This window comes from Podarcis vaucheri (genome assembly GCF_965113315.1).
Source record: "Podarcis vaucheri genome assembly, chromosome: 10".
Taxonomy (NCBI): domain Eukaryota; kingdom Metazoa; phylum Chordata; class Lepidosauria; order Squamata; family Lacertidae; genus Podarcis; species Podarcis vaucheri.
The window spans coordinates 54,023,169-54,037,542 of record NC_138748.1 but is presented as its reverse complement, the minus strand read 5'-3'; positions in this window follow the sequence as shown (position 1 = coordinate 54,037,542).

The window sequence follows — 14,374 nt, the reverse complement described above, 5'->3', positions numbered from 1 at the left end:
GGGCCAGTCACACTCACACAGTATTTGCTGTGGGGGAGGAAGGGAATGTTAGCTGCTTTGAGACTCCTTCGGGTAGTGATACAGCGGGATATCAAATCCAAACTCTTCTTGGGGTTCCTTCCAATTCTGTTATGGTTTTCCCCCTTAATGCTTGTCATGCTGTTATAGCTACTAAGTCAACTTCAAGTTTTGTTGTTAAGATTTAAGACATCTAAACATCTTGGGACTAGGAAAGCTAGCTGACCACCTCAGACAAAGCTGATCTTTAAGATCTTCAGAGGAGACCCTGCATGGTCATTCCATGGCCAGCAAATCTTTACCTAGTTGAAAATACGGAAGTAGGACTTCTTGGTGATATCACCCACCCTCTGGATCTCCCTCCCTTGTGTAATTGGCTTTTAAACACCTATTGATAATACAGGACTTTGGTAATACACTGCCCTGAGTGAGGACAAAATTTGGCACACACCCCCCTCTCCCCAATATTATTTATTTTCACAATAATTCCTATTGGTGCAGTTTCCATTTGTATGGATCTTTTCAGCAGGTACCTGTATAAAAATAGACATCATCATCATCATTATTTTCTGTTTGCATTGCTCGACCCCCCTGTGTGGAAAAACACCACCCAAAATCCAGCACTGGATAATGTATCTGTTTACCCAAGGTTCCCTGGACTCTTAATTTTTCACGTGACTCAGTTTTATTTGTGCTGTGCAGATGCATCTTAGTTTTTATGAAGTTTTGTTACATGTAACATTTTTATTATGTGAACCCCATAGATTTTTATTATACTAAGCAGCATAGTAAATAAATGAAAACAAAAGTATGTTCAAGAGTTATCTGCAACTTTCCATTTTCTTTCTAGTGACCTCATTTAGATTAATGCCTAAATTTCCCCTGAAAGGTATTTACCAATGTGTGCTATTTTGGAAAGAAAGAAAAATGGAGAGCCAGAATCTCTATTGTTTTACATAGACAAATCTCTTTGCAACCACAATTTTCCTCAGCAGTCATTTTTCACTAAATGATATAGTGTGATTTGTCATTAAATGCTATAGCAGACCTCAATATCATGCTTTTGTGTTAGTAAAAAAGAAAAGAAAAGGTGTTTTATGCAAGATGCCATAGTTCACAACTGAGCAATATGTAAGATTTTTCTTCTAATTATTCCCTTCTTTTGCAAGATGGGTTCACCATGTAATGCTTCTCGCTGAAGCCATCTCATCTGACCTCTGCTGGCAGTTTGAAGTAAACCACGGAATGGCCTTAAAATTATCGTTCTGCATAACTGTTACCCATTTGTGTAAATTTGATCTGGAAAAATTAAATGTAATGCAGGGGCAATGTAGCAACATTAATTGGGAACAACCCTCAAATCCAAAGTCTGATCTCTATGGCTTCTCAAACTATAACCTTTCAAAGCCTCCATCCAATATCCCCTTTTTACAAAGGAGGGATCAGTAAGCCTTCCTCCTTCAACAGGCATTTGGCTAGATTTTATCTCCTTTGCTGGCATGTGAGTTTATAAATGGACATAACCTTTCATTGCTTGTATTATTTTTATTAGCTGATTTAAAACAAACCAACAAACTGGCATCTTCATGTTCATTTGCATTTTAAGAGGTCTTGAGCAGTTTTAGGGAAAAGGTGGGATAAATGATCTGATCCTGTGTGCAAGGGCACAATGCTTGTTTTGTTTTTCTGTTTATGTGCCACCATCATTTTTAGTGGAGTAAATGTACATTGAAAACATAGTCTTCATTAGGTTTTGCTGGATTGGGCTGGATTGGGTCCTAAAGAGCAGCAGTGGGGAACCTCTGGCCTCTAAAGCTACTTAGCCCACCTGGTCTTTCATTTTGGCCAAGCCACACCCACCTGCGCTACACCAGATGACATCTTGGAACCCTGCTATTCTCCATCTGACAGATGCTGCTGCTCCTGCCCCATCCTGGCTGGCATCGCAGCAATCACAACAAAGAAAGCCTTTGCAAGCCCTGACAGCTGATCACTGGGGCTTCTGTGAACAGCACTAGGCAGTGTTAGGATCATCCTACTCTCGTGTAGGACCCTGGCAGAGACACATGCCCAACTGGCATGTTCTCTCCCTCCCAGTCGATAGTTCGGGAGCTTCAAAAGCTTTCTTTTGCCCGAACATCACAGCGGCTGATGCCAACAGACATCAGCAAACTCAGGGGTCCGCAGAGTATTCCAGTTTGTGTAACAGACCTCAGCAACTCAGCATCTTGGCTAATCTACGTTTATTTACATATAAAACACTCGGAGCATTCTGACTTAGCTCCTTTCTCTTTCTCATCAGACAGCAAAGAGAGAGAACAAAGGACAACAATTCCATTTCACAGAACACAGCAACACAAACATCTTGTCTCCGTCACTTCCCACACTGTGGAATGAAAACATACACCGTCATGTGATAGACAACAATCCCAAGACTACAGACACGGGGAATGAATCTCCAACATCCTCCCCCAATTCATGCACTGTGTTGCAGTCATCAGTGTAACTGCAACAACCATACAGATGTCATACACACAGTATACCCCTGTACCACTCGTTCTACCCTTGGAACTACCTGCAACTGGACTGGCCTTGGACCTTACCATCTTGCACTTCTGACTAGTCTTGGTGTCATAACCCTTCTGACTATCAGGAAGTCCCACACTTGGCAGTCACCTGATGTCATTGTGGCATTGGGGGAATTAACAGTTGGATGGCCCAGCCACCTATCACACAACCTGCAGGGAAGGTAAAGATCCAACCCATTGGCTAAATGGGTTCCTCTGCTTGAAAGAATTCCAGCTATGGTCACAATAACTCCATTTAAAGTACTGTGATACCACTTTCAATGGCTTCCACAAAAGAATCCTGGGAACTCTAGCTTGTTAAGGATGCAAAGAGCTATTTGGAGACCCCTGTTTTCCTCACAGGGCTACAATTCCCAGAGTTCACCGTGAAGAAGGATTGATTGTAAAGCCTCTCTGTGACAACTTTAAGTGGCATACAAACTGTTGAGACAAATAAATGAAGCTTTTATTTAGATTTAAATGAAACTAGAGTTGCCATTCAAAAGTAAAAATGAATGTGAGGTCCCTTCTTCTGGCAAAACACCTGATATATTTGAATGCACCCCTCATTTTTTATGATTATGAAATGAACATTTCATAAATATTAAAATGTTTTAATAGATTTCATGCATTCCTAGGTTTGCCAGCAGGTTTCACCTAAACTGAAATGGGAAAGAAACTAAGATAATATGCCTCTTGGAGAATAATAATTTTCAAAGGAAGCTGTAATAGGTATGAGTTACTCGTGCGTAAGCTGGTGCCTTTCTCGGTTAATTTGCCTTGTTAAACCTTTCTGACTGCACAGCCCCTTCTCACCGTGACTGCCTCAGTCACTGGCAGAATCCATCAGTGGGCGTTTCTTGAACCTCTTCCAACATAAAAGTTGTTTGACACCCAGTCTCCTCCTCCTCTCACTGCGTGGGAGTCTTCTGCGCAGGGAAGGTGTGGGTAGCGGAGGACCTGGGCTCTCCTCACTGATGTCCAGTGAAAAGTCCTGGAGCCCTCTCTCCAATTCCCCCGTCTGCCTCCCTTTTCCCCCGGTGTTGCGCTGAATGGCTTCCCCCTCTACTGAGCTGTTTCTCCCCCTGCTGCTGGGTCCTTCGCCAGCATCATCTGGGAGCCTCCCCTTTGCCTCTCGCTCCAATGTCAGTTCCCTGACAGAAGCCAAGAGATTTGATAAGATCAATAAATTGTTCTGGTTGGGGGGAGTCTACTTCTATTTTGTGTGTCATCTATATAATCAGTAATGGGGAACTAGTGGTTCTCCCGATGCTGGACTTCCATCCCTGTAAGCTCTGATTAATTGTCTGATGTCAGATCTTACAGGGCAAGGCAGGCCAGGAGTTGCAAAGCCTCGAGGAGGCAACTGCCTCTGACAGAACTTGAAAGCAGACTGGACCTTTTAAAGCCTCAACTCTCCACACATCCTCTCCAGGTTTTACACTCTTATGGAACAATTAGATCTTTAAAGGGCTGACTTCCTGGGATGAAGCCCTACATGTCTCCTACACTCTGTGGCCTCCTGCCCTGCACCATTGAACTGGTGGGAAGCCCTAGGTTCTTCAGAGTCAGAGGGAAATTTCTGTGAGGGTTATGAAGACTCCTATAGTTTGGTTCTATAGGAGGTTGTCCTGTGGCTTATCTGTCAACTGGCAGACCCAGGGGTCTCCTGAACTTCAGCAGCAGGCTTAGAGGTCAGAACCTGGTCTGACTCCCTAAGCTGGTGCCTCTTCAGCCTCTGACTCCATGCTGGACTCAAGGGTCATGACACCCAAACAGCTTGGTCAGTCATAGGAGACAGTGTAATTTTTGGAAAGCCACAGGCTCTCCATCCTTGCCCACAGACTAAGCATGGGTACATTTCAATTTTCCTGCTCATCAAGTTTGAGCTGTCTGCCAAAAATAGGTTGCTCGGGAGCATAGCCTTGGAGAAAAGGAACTATGCTTTCAGACTTGCCAATAGAAATAAGTGTTAAAATACAGTCTTCTCATTAGAAACCACAATGTGCTACGAAACGAACAAAACTGTGAATTAGATCTTGGTAGATCAGGCGATGTCTTGCCAAATTAATGGCCTAGCTCTTGAGGAAGCAGTGCCACAGGCCCTTAAATGAGGATTGCTATTATTATTACTGTCTTGGTTTCCCAGGTAACTCTTCATAGTCAGTTAATAAGTAGCTGGTGCAAGGTCCATTGCCTGAGTGCAAATCTGAACACTCTTGCTTTCCCCAAAATCTGCTGCTTATATTTATGAGCTTCCACAAGTTGAGTACCAAATTGCTAGGTGGCCATAGTTTCTGGATACTAATCCCTTTATCAGTATTCCTTCTTGGAAAAACATTGACTAATTTGTAAGCACGTCTCCTTTTGTCGGTTGGGATACATTTAAAATACTTTCAGCTTACTGGAGAATGTACCTGCTTTTGGGGGGCAGGTATGGAATGAATTTGAGCTACGAGTAGGAATAATATGTTGTTTTTCAATGAATGATCGCCGGAAGCTAGACAATGATGTTCAATATTCTTCACTCTTCCAGAGAGGGAGAAGTACAACAATATACCTTGAACTCACAGACTCAGCTCATGGTGAGCTGAAATGAGAAATTAGGGTGAATAAATATTTTCCCAAATGCTGTTAACCTGCATAAATAAAGGTTGGATCTCAAGAATCTTTATTTCTTGCTTCTCTCGTGATTCTGTAATGGGATAATCAATGCAGTGCCCTCTGCAGGTTGCTGAACTTCAATTCCCATCAGTCCAATCCAGCATGGCCAATGGTCAGAGATGATTGGCATTGTAGTCCAACGACATCTGGAAGGTACCACATTAACTACTCCGACACAAAACTTCCTTGCTGAGTTTTATATTTCAGAGTGCTTTCCCATGATTTCATGAATTGTGGCTGAAAGGCATGCTTTCGCAACAGAAGAATGGCCGAGCATTTCAGATGAGAGTGGGAAATGCCAAGGCTTTTAAGGAAAAGCTATTTGCATAAAGCCCTTTGGATCTGACAGGTTCTACAATTCCTGTGCAGTATTTTGTATATGGTTTTGATCTTTGATATTTTCAATTGCTAGCTTAGATTTCACACCGTGCATCACAAATGCTCTGTAGCCAAGACATCAATAACACCAGCACAGGCAAAGCATATTAAGTGCGAGTCTCTTATTTCCTGTAAATGTAAAGGTAAAGGACCCCTGAAAGTTAAGTCTAGTCATGAACAACTCTGGGGTTGCAGCGCTCATCTCACTCTATAGGCTGAGGGAGCCGACATTTGTCCGCAGACAGTTTTTCCGGGTCATGTGGCCAGCATGACTAAGCCGCTTCTGGTGAAACCAGAGCAGCACACAGAAATGCAGTTTACCTTCCCGCTGGAGTGGTACCTATTTATCTACTTTCACTTTAACATGCTTTCGAACTGCTAGGTTGGCAGGAGCTGGGACCGAGCAACAGGAGCTTACCCTGGTGTGGGGATTCGAACCGCCAACTTTCCGATTGGCAAGCCTAAGAGGCTCAGTACGCTTAAAATACTCTTACCCCCCCATTTAACTGTCATGGCTTCCCCCAAAGAATCTTGGGTACTGTAATTGGTTAAGGGCGTTGGAAATTCTAGCTCTCTGAGGGGATCCCCTAACAACCTTGTCCCTCCCCCCTCAGCAGCTGCAAATATCTGGGATCAGGCAGAAGGATTTCCAGGTCAATAGTGTTTGTCATTAGCATGGGGATTGTGTAGAGGATCAGCTGTGTGTCAGCAAGTCAGGAGGTTAAAGAGCTACAAGGACAGTGTACAAGCAAATTAATAGGTTGGTTCATCTCTGGTCCCAGTATATAAAAATGGAAATTGCTTCCCCTCATTGTGAAAATTGTCCAAATATCCTACACTCTGCTTCCTGTATCTAGTTTCTAATCCAGGCAGAAGGCCTTCTTGGTAGTGGAGCACCCTCCCTTCAGATGTCAAGGAGATAAAGAACGACATACCGTATTTTTCGCTTTATAACACGCACCTGACCATAACACGCACGTAGTTTTTAGAGAAGGAAAATCCGTAGGCATGCCACCCGTAGGCATTTCCTCCATAACACGCACAGACATTTCCCCTTACTTTCTAGGAGGAAAAAAGTGAGTGTTATGGTGCAAAAAAATACGGTAATTTTTAGAAGACACCTGAAGGCAGCCCTGTATTGGGAAGTTTTTAATGTTTGATGTTTTATTATGTTTTATATATGCTGTAAGCCACCCAGAGTGGTTGGGGAATGCAGTCAGATGGGTGGGGTATTATTATTATTATTATTATTATTATTAGACGACTTTTAGGCTCCACGATTGCTAACTTTATGCAGGCACCAAGTTTAAATTACTGTGTTTACCCACTCAGGTAAGGGACTTTGTTGGGAATTCTTAAGTATATATCATCTACCACAGGTATGGGAAACCTTTGGCCTTCCAGATGTTGCTGAGCTAGAACTCCTCTCATCCCTGGCTACTGGCCATGCTTGCTAAGATTGATGGGAGTTGCAGTCCAGCAATATCTGAAGGGCGAAAGACTCCCTACTCCTCATCTATCAAAACATCCTTATCCACATATCTGTTGACACATCCAATGAAGCCCACAAGCCAGAATTTGTGGAAGCCATGCTGAGCATTCCTCAGCACAGCTTGTTCTTCTACGTTTGATGAATTTAATCATAAGAATGTCCACTGATTTAAATGTAACTGATGTTAAGCTAAGTGACCCCCTACATTCTTGATGGCACACTTCCCTGAATACCCATATAAAGAAATCAGCATCACGTTAAGAGATCAGCATCACATTGGCTACTTTCCAATCCTCCAGCACAGAAGCTGGTTTTAGTGACAAGCTGCATCTTTTCTGAGAAGAAGCAATTTCACATATGAGTTGTCTTGGGTGGATGCCATCCAGAGTTGGTGACTTGTTAATTTTTAATTTGTCAATAAACCCTGGGACGTCATCTCTTATCACTTCTACTTGACTCGCTTTGTCAGATTGTTCCTCCTGAGAAGATTGGTTCAGGCAGCGGTATCTGTCTAATGTCTTCTGCAGTGAAGACAGATGCAAAGAATTCTTTCAGCCTTCCTGAAACCTTTTAATCCTTTAGAAATCCTCACACTTTTCCGTCCTCTAATTGTCCAAATGTCTCCCTAACTAGTTTCCTTCTTTTGTCCTAGTTGAAGGTGTGTTTGGTTTTGGTCCTTGTGTTTTTGGCAATTCGTTTATTAAAAATTATTGCCTACTTCAATCAATCAATCAATCAGTGGCTTGGATATATTGATTGTAATAATCAGGAGCCATGCATTCCATATTGTGGGCCCAATGCTGGGGTACTCTCCCCCCCATGAGATCAGACAGACCTCTCCCCACCCCCCTGATTTAAATTGAATTTCCAGCACCTTGTGAAAACATCTTAAATTTCAGCAGTTATTTTAAATATTCCCCCCATTTGAATAATGAGCTTTAACTGATTTCTTCTTCTTTTTTTTGTATCTTGTTAACCATATAATATGGTGCTTTTGTATCTTGTTAACCATATAATAATCTATTTATTTAAATAAATAAGATTTTAAAATTTAAGCTTTTAAATCAATGCAGCTGAAAATGAAATAAAATACATTTGAAACAGAACCCAAACAGAAAGGGAGCAGAATTCGTTTGTTTCAAATAAGGAGAGATTGCATATGAATTACAGTACAGAGAAAGTACAAAAGCAAAATAAAACAAATATTTTATATATTTCACAAAATTTACACACAATTTGATTGTAATAAAACCTCAGCACTGTTTACAAAATAGCAGCCAACCAATAGAAAATGATAGCAGCAGTGGAAACAGCCACCACTACCCATAAGACAAAACTTGATTTGACAACAGAATGCGTTTAGGGATGGGGCCAGGTGGGCTTTCTTGGCAAGGGAGTTCCACAGCATTGGCACCACCACTGGAAAGGCCCTGCCCCTTGCATTAACACCAAATTCTTTCTTCATGTGCCCGATTGCCAGCTTACCTTTGTTGAACAGCTGTGTTTAATATATCTTAGTAACTCGCCAGGAAGATGGCATGGAAAGGGAGTTCACACACTAATCATGGAACTGGGAGCCCAGTGGCTGCCATTGATAGACGTAGCTTTACATACCCTCTTTTGTTTCCTGTAATCACTTCTACTAATAGTGAACTCAGGTGGTGAGCATTAACTGAGAAACAAGAGGCAGGTATCCACAAGGAAAGGAGGCCTTCAAGGTTTGCAGTTCATAAAAATCTACCTCCAGACCTAATTGAATAATCAAAAATCAGCACAATGAAGACTGAGTAGGCTTGTTAGTGTTGGACCATTCACTGTGAGTTGGAAGATAAAAAAAAAAAAAACTGGATGGAGGGCATTGCTGATTGGCTGGTAACCTATTTAGAGGTGAGTAGCCTATAACATTTTGTTGTAGATCTCATCCATGTCCAATGGCTAAATACAGTGGTGCCCCGCAAGACGAATGCCTCGCAAGACGGAAAACTTGCTAGACGAAAGAGTTTTCCGTTTTGGAGGTGCTTCGCAAAACGAATCTCCTATGGGCTTGCTTCGCAAGACGAAAATGTCTTGCAAGTTCCTGTGGGTTTTTTTCCTTCCCCCCTTTTTCTAAGCCGCTAAGCCGCTTATCAGCTGATCCGATAAGCTGATAAGCCACTAAAAGCCGCTAATAGCGCTAATCCGCGAATCCATCAATGGGCTTGCTTCACAAGACGAAAAAACCGTTAGACGAAGAGAATCACAGAACGGATTCTTTTCGTCTTGCGAGGCACCACTGTATTACCCGCAATATTTCATGGTGTACTAGAGAACAAAGTTGAATTACAGTACCATTTGTAGTATTATCATGGTACTTTGACCGCGGACATAAAACTTTTTCATCTGTTTAATTTTTAATCTATGTTTTATAGCAATATTGGAGATACGGGATAAGCTTCCACAATTACCCCAACTATTTCATGTTGACATCATCGGTTTGTAAAGGCAGAAGACAGCTCCACTGACTTATCACAAGGTTATGGGATCTGATGATGTAATGTGAGGCAAATGCTGTGGAAATGGGATATCAAATAAATGATAGCTTACCATGATTTCTTTCTCTCTCTCCCCCAACTGAAAAATAAATTTTGAAAGCCTTAAATACTGGGACATTTCAAACAAATGAGTTTGTCTGTGCTCAGATCTGTGGGGTATAACAGAAAAACAAGGAAACATTAAATCAATTTCGCTGGAAACAAAAAAAAGGGGGGGAATGCTGAAATTGTCAGCTACAGAAGTAACTTCACATGCTGTTTTTATGAACTGTCCTACCTTGTCTCCATGCAAAGAAAAAGAAATAACATTTAAATGTTATTTTGTTGTTATCTAACATCTAACCAACTCAAGAAAAATTAAAAGAATGGGTATAATGAATGATAAGCTGGAAGGATCTCCAGCTGAATGCAGACTTTTTCATATGGGATGTGTGCTTGAATGCACATTCAAATGTCTATCCAAAGATCTATTTCAGTGTGCGTTCTGCCATGGCCAAAGCCGGAGCAGGGCTTCACAGAGAGGGCAATGTGATTGGTTTGCTTTCCCTGACATCATCATGTAGACAAACCCTCATAGTCACTGTGTAACCCAAAATGGTCGTGATCCCTTGGTGAAAGTGGAAAAAGAAACCTTGTTGAAGTTAACAAAATAGCCACAAACAAGTATCGACTGGGAAACAATGATAACCAAAGGGCAACGGCGGAGCAAACCAATTGGGTGCCTGGGGCGGGGCCAGCCACCCACGGGGCGGGGAGAGCCAGGGCAAGACTCTCCGCAGGGACTCTGAGGAGTCTGCTTGCCTCCTCCCACTCAGCCGCCCTACAGCTGAGGGGGAGGAGGCGGGCGGACCATTTGGGACAGCACAGAGGCTGTGGGTGCCTAAGCCACTGTGTCACTCCCAGGAGAGACGCGTGGCTCGGGCGTGCTGCAGGCCCCACGGTGGGTGCTGCCTGGCATTTTGTCACCCCCTCAGTGGTGACACCCAGGGCAGACCGCCCACACCGCCCCCTTCCTCTGCCCCTGCAAAAGGGTAGGAGAAACTGTGCAAAATGGGAGTTTGCAGGACACCATTGGCAATGATGTATGGAAGTGAGAGCTGGACCATAAAGAAGGCTGATCACCGAAGAATTGATGCTTTTGAATTATGGTGCTGGAGGAGACTCTTGAGAGTCCCATGGACTGCAGGAAGATCAGACCTATCCATTCTGAAGGAAATCAGCCCTGAGTGCTCACTGGAAGGACAGATCCTGAAGCTGAGGCTCCAATACTTTGGCCACCTCTTGAGAAGAGAAGACTCCCTGGAAAAGATTGAGGGCACAAGGAGAAGGGGACGACAGAGGACGAGATGGTTGGACAGTGTTCTCGAAGCTACCAGCATGAGTTTGACCAAACTGCAGGAGGCAGTGGAAGACAGGAGTGCCTGGAGTGCTCTGGTCCATGGGGTCACAAAGAGTCGGAAACGACTAAAGAACAACTACAATTGGCAATGGGACTTACTTGTGAGAAAGCATTTCAGAAGAATTTTGGCCAAGAAGAAGGGTATTGTTGGATCATATAGTGCTATGCTAAGTGATGTGTGGAGCTCCCATCTTTAACTGCGGGAAAGCCATGCCTCAGCAAAGCTAAAGCAAAACTGCCATCTGCTCCTTCTTATACACAGTCTGCTAAGCATTCCTTTCCAAAAGCAGCCCTGCAGGTGAATTGCTTATTCAGGGGACCATCTACAGCCATCGAGAGACATTAACATCATTTTGTCAAGTCCCAGGCTGGAGTCAGGCATTGCTTTAAGGCAAAAACCTTAGTGATAAGAACCATTCAAAGCAAACCCATTCCCAGTAATCAGACAGCAAACTTGCAAATTTGAAGGCTGGGACCTCACTTAACTTATAATTAGACTGTAAGCCTGTGAAAAAGGCCCGTTCTTAATGTTTAATCTAGCAGTTTTCGGTGCTTTATAAATATTATGATGAACTTTTCTGGGAATAAAAATGCATGGGATTGGACTGTAATGGCTGTATAATGTCCAATGCACAGTCAAACAAGTGCAAATTTCTACCCAAACTGTAGCTTCTAAATAATAATATTAATATACCCTGTCCATTTCCTATAAATGTATTCTGGTATTTTTGTGGTGTTTTTTCACTCTAAATGTAATATAATGTTATAGATACAGACTAACTTCCTTTGATCAATATTTATTATCTTGTCACTTGCCTTGATATAAAAAAAATGCAGCTGCTTTGATAAATGGATTTGAAAGGTTATCTGGTTTCACATAAGCTTCTGTAAGTTGCTTCTGTATATTATTCTGCTGTAATGTTATTTTGGAGCTTCTTAAAGCTATGCTTCAGGGAGGCAGGGGGAGAGAATTAGATCCTTTGAGGCAGAAGGGGAAAACGATCGCTGAATCATTATTCACTCTTTCCTCCCCCCTACCCTTGTTTAGAGATGGTGTGCAAGAGTATAATCCCCTAAACAGAGAAAGAGAGAGACTTCTGCACAAAACAAGGTCTCTACACCAGTGTTCTTCAATCTTGGGTCCTCAGAAATTCTTAGACTACAGCTCCCATCATCCTCAAGGATGCACACCAAGGTTGGGGAACTGGTGGCCCTCAAGATGTTGGTGGACCACAACTCCCATCATCCCTGACCACTAGCTGGGGCTGATGGGACAGTTGGAGTCCAATGACACCTGGAGGGCTACAGAACCCCAATTGCTGATTTCACGACTGGGGCTATGCTGAATCCTTGAAACTGGTTAGCAATTGCAACTTCAGTGGGTTAAGCTCTTAGCTTGTATCTAGGTGGATGTCTGTCTATACATGCAATCTCTGCTACCACTGGACAGCAAGAATGGGGATGTGCTTAAGATAGATATGAGGGTGTGGAACCGAGCCTTATGAGGAGTGGTTGAAGGCTGGGTATGTTTATCCTGGAAAAGAGGAGACTGAGAGGAGATATGATCTCCATCTTCGAGTATCTGATGGGCTGTCACATGGAAGATGCAGCAAGATGGCTTTCTCCTGCTCCAGAGGGTAGGACTGGAACCAATGGCTTCAAGTTACAAGAAAGGAGATTCTGACTCAACCTCAGGAATAACTTTCTGACCGTAAGAGCTGTTTGACAGTGGAAAATACTCCCACGGGATGTTGTGGACTCTTCTTCCTTGGAGGTTTTAACGCAGAGGTTGGATGGTCACCTGTCATGGATGCTTTAATTGAGATTTAGTTGTGTTGCAAGGGGTTGGACTAGATGATCCTCAGGCTCCTTTCCAATTCTGCAATTCTATGAATCAACGGAGGCTGCTTTATGCTGAGTCAGTCTCTTTGACCATCTAACTCAGTATTGCCAGGTTTCCTTCTGTGAAATGAGTACATTTTTGGTGCCATGAGAGTTTCAAACTCTGCCCCCCCCCGATGCCAATAGTTTTTTTTTGGGGGGGGCTGACCTACATGCCTCAGTATCCACCAGTCCCAGTTTTAGGTTTGGGGGGAATTGTGAAGTGCCCTCAGGAGGGCTCCTGTTCTGCCTCACCCCCATTCTAAGGCTTGAGAGTGTCAGGAGTGCCTGCAGGAGTCAGGCCCTGTGACTGGTAGGGCTTTGCAGGACTGGGGCTTTCCTAAGTTTGTTCTGAAGAGGCAAGGTGCGGCCACACAGGTGAGGCCGATTGGTAACTCACAGCACCTGGTGGCAAGAGCCAGGAAGGGATATAAGGTCAGCATTTCCCTTTGGCTATTTGCCACAGCAACATGCTTCCTGCCTCGCTGCGTTTGGCTTCTTGACTCCTTGCTTCCTGATCCTCGGACCCTTGGCTTCTTGACTCCTTGCTTCCTGACCCTCGGACCCTTGACTCCCAGCTCTATGACCCTCGGACGCTTCGCTTCCGGACTCCTGGCTTCCTGACTCCCGTTCCTGCTCCCACCCTGCCGTCTTGCCCCCAGTGCCGATGTCCTCCGCCAGGACTTTGACCGTCCATGACAGAGAGTGAGTGTTGGTGTCCAGAGGCAGCCAACACTTCTTTTCCCTTGCCTGTCCTCTCCTTTTAGGTCTGACAGTGAGGATGAGGAGGCCTGTGAAGCCCAATTCACATTGCCCAGAGGGAGAGAGAAGGCAGCAGTTGCTGCTCTTTGGACTGGTATTTGAACGAGCGGAGATGGAATGGCAAGTGCTTCCTGACCACTGATCCTGGATAGGAGAGGACTGCATGTGGAATGGATGGGAGCTGATGGGGAGGAGGTGGAGACACAGCACAGGTACTCAAACCTTTTTGGCACCCAACCTTTACCACTGCTGACTGGGGCAGTTGCTGTTTTTCAGTAGTGGCTTAGCAGGGATCAGTTCTGGCAGACCCTCCTAAGGCACTGGGGCCTTAGGATAAAAAGGAAAGAAGAGCCCAATTGGATCAGGCCAGAGGACCATCTAGTCCAGTGGCCAACCAGAAGCCCACAAGCAGCACCTGAGTGCAATAGCTCTTACCCCCCTGCAATAGCCTTATTCTCCATGAATTTGTCTGCTCTTTTAAAGCCATCCAAGTTGGTGCCCATCTCTTGTCGCCGCTGTTCAACAGTGCCAACTTCTGATGCCAGTCCTGGTATTCATTCCCCATTTTGTCTCAAAGCTCATTTGACTTTCAAATGACTTTCAAGACAAAGATCGAGAGAGCAGCTGAGCATGTGGGAAGAGAATGGCGAGTAACTGTTAGCTCTCCCTTCATTTACAGGTA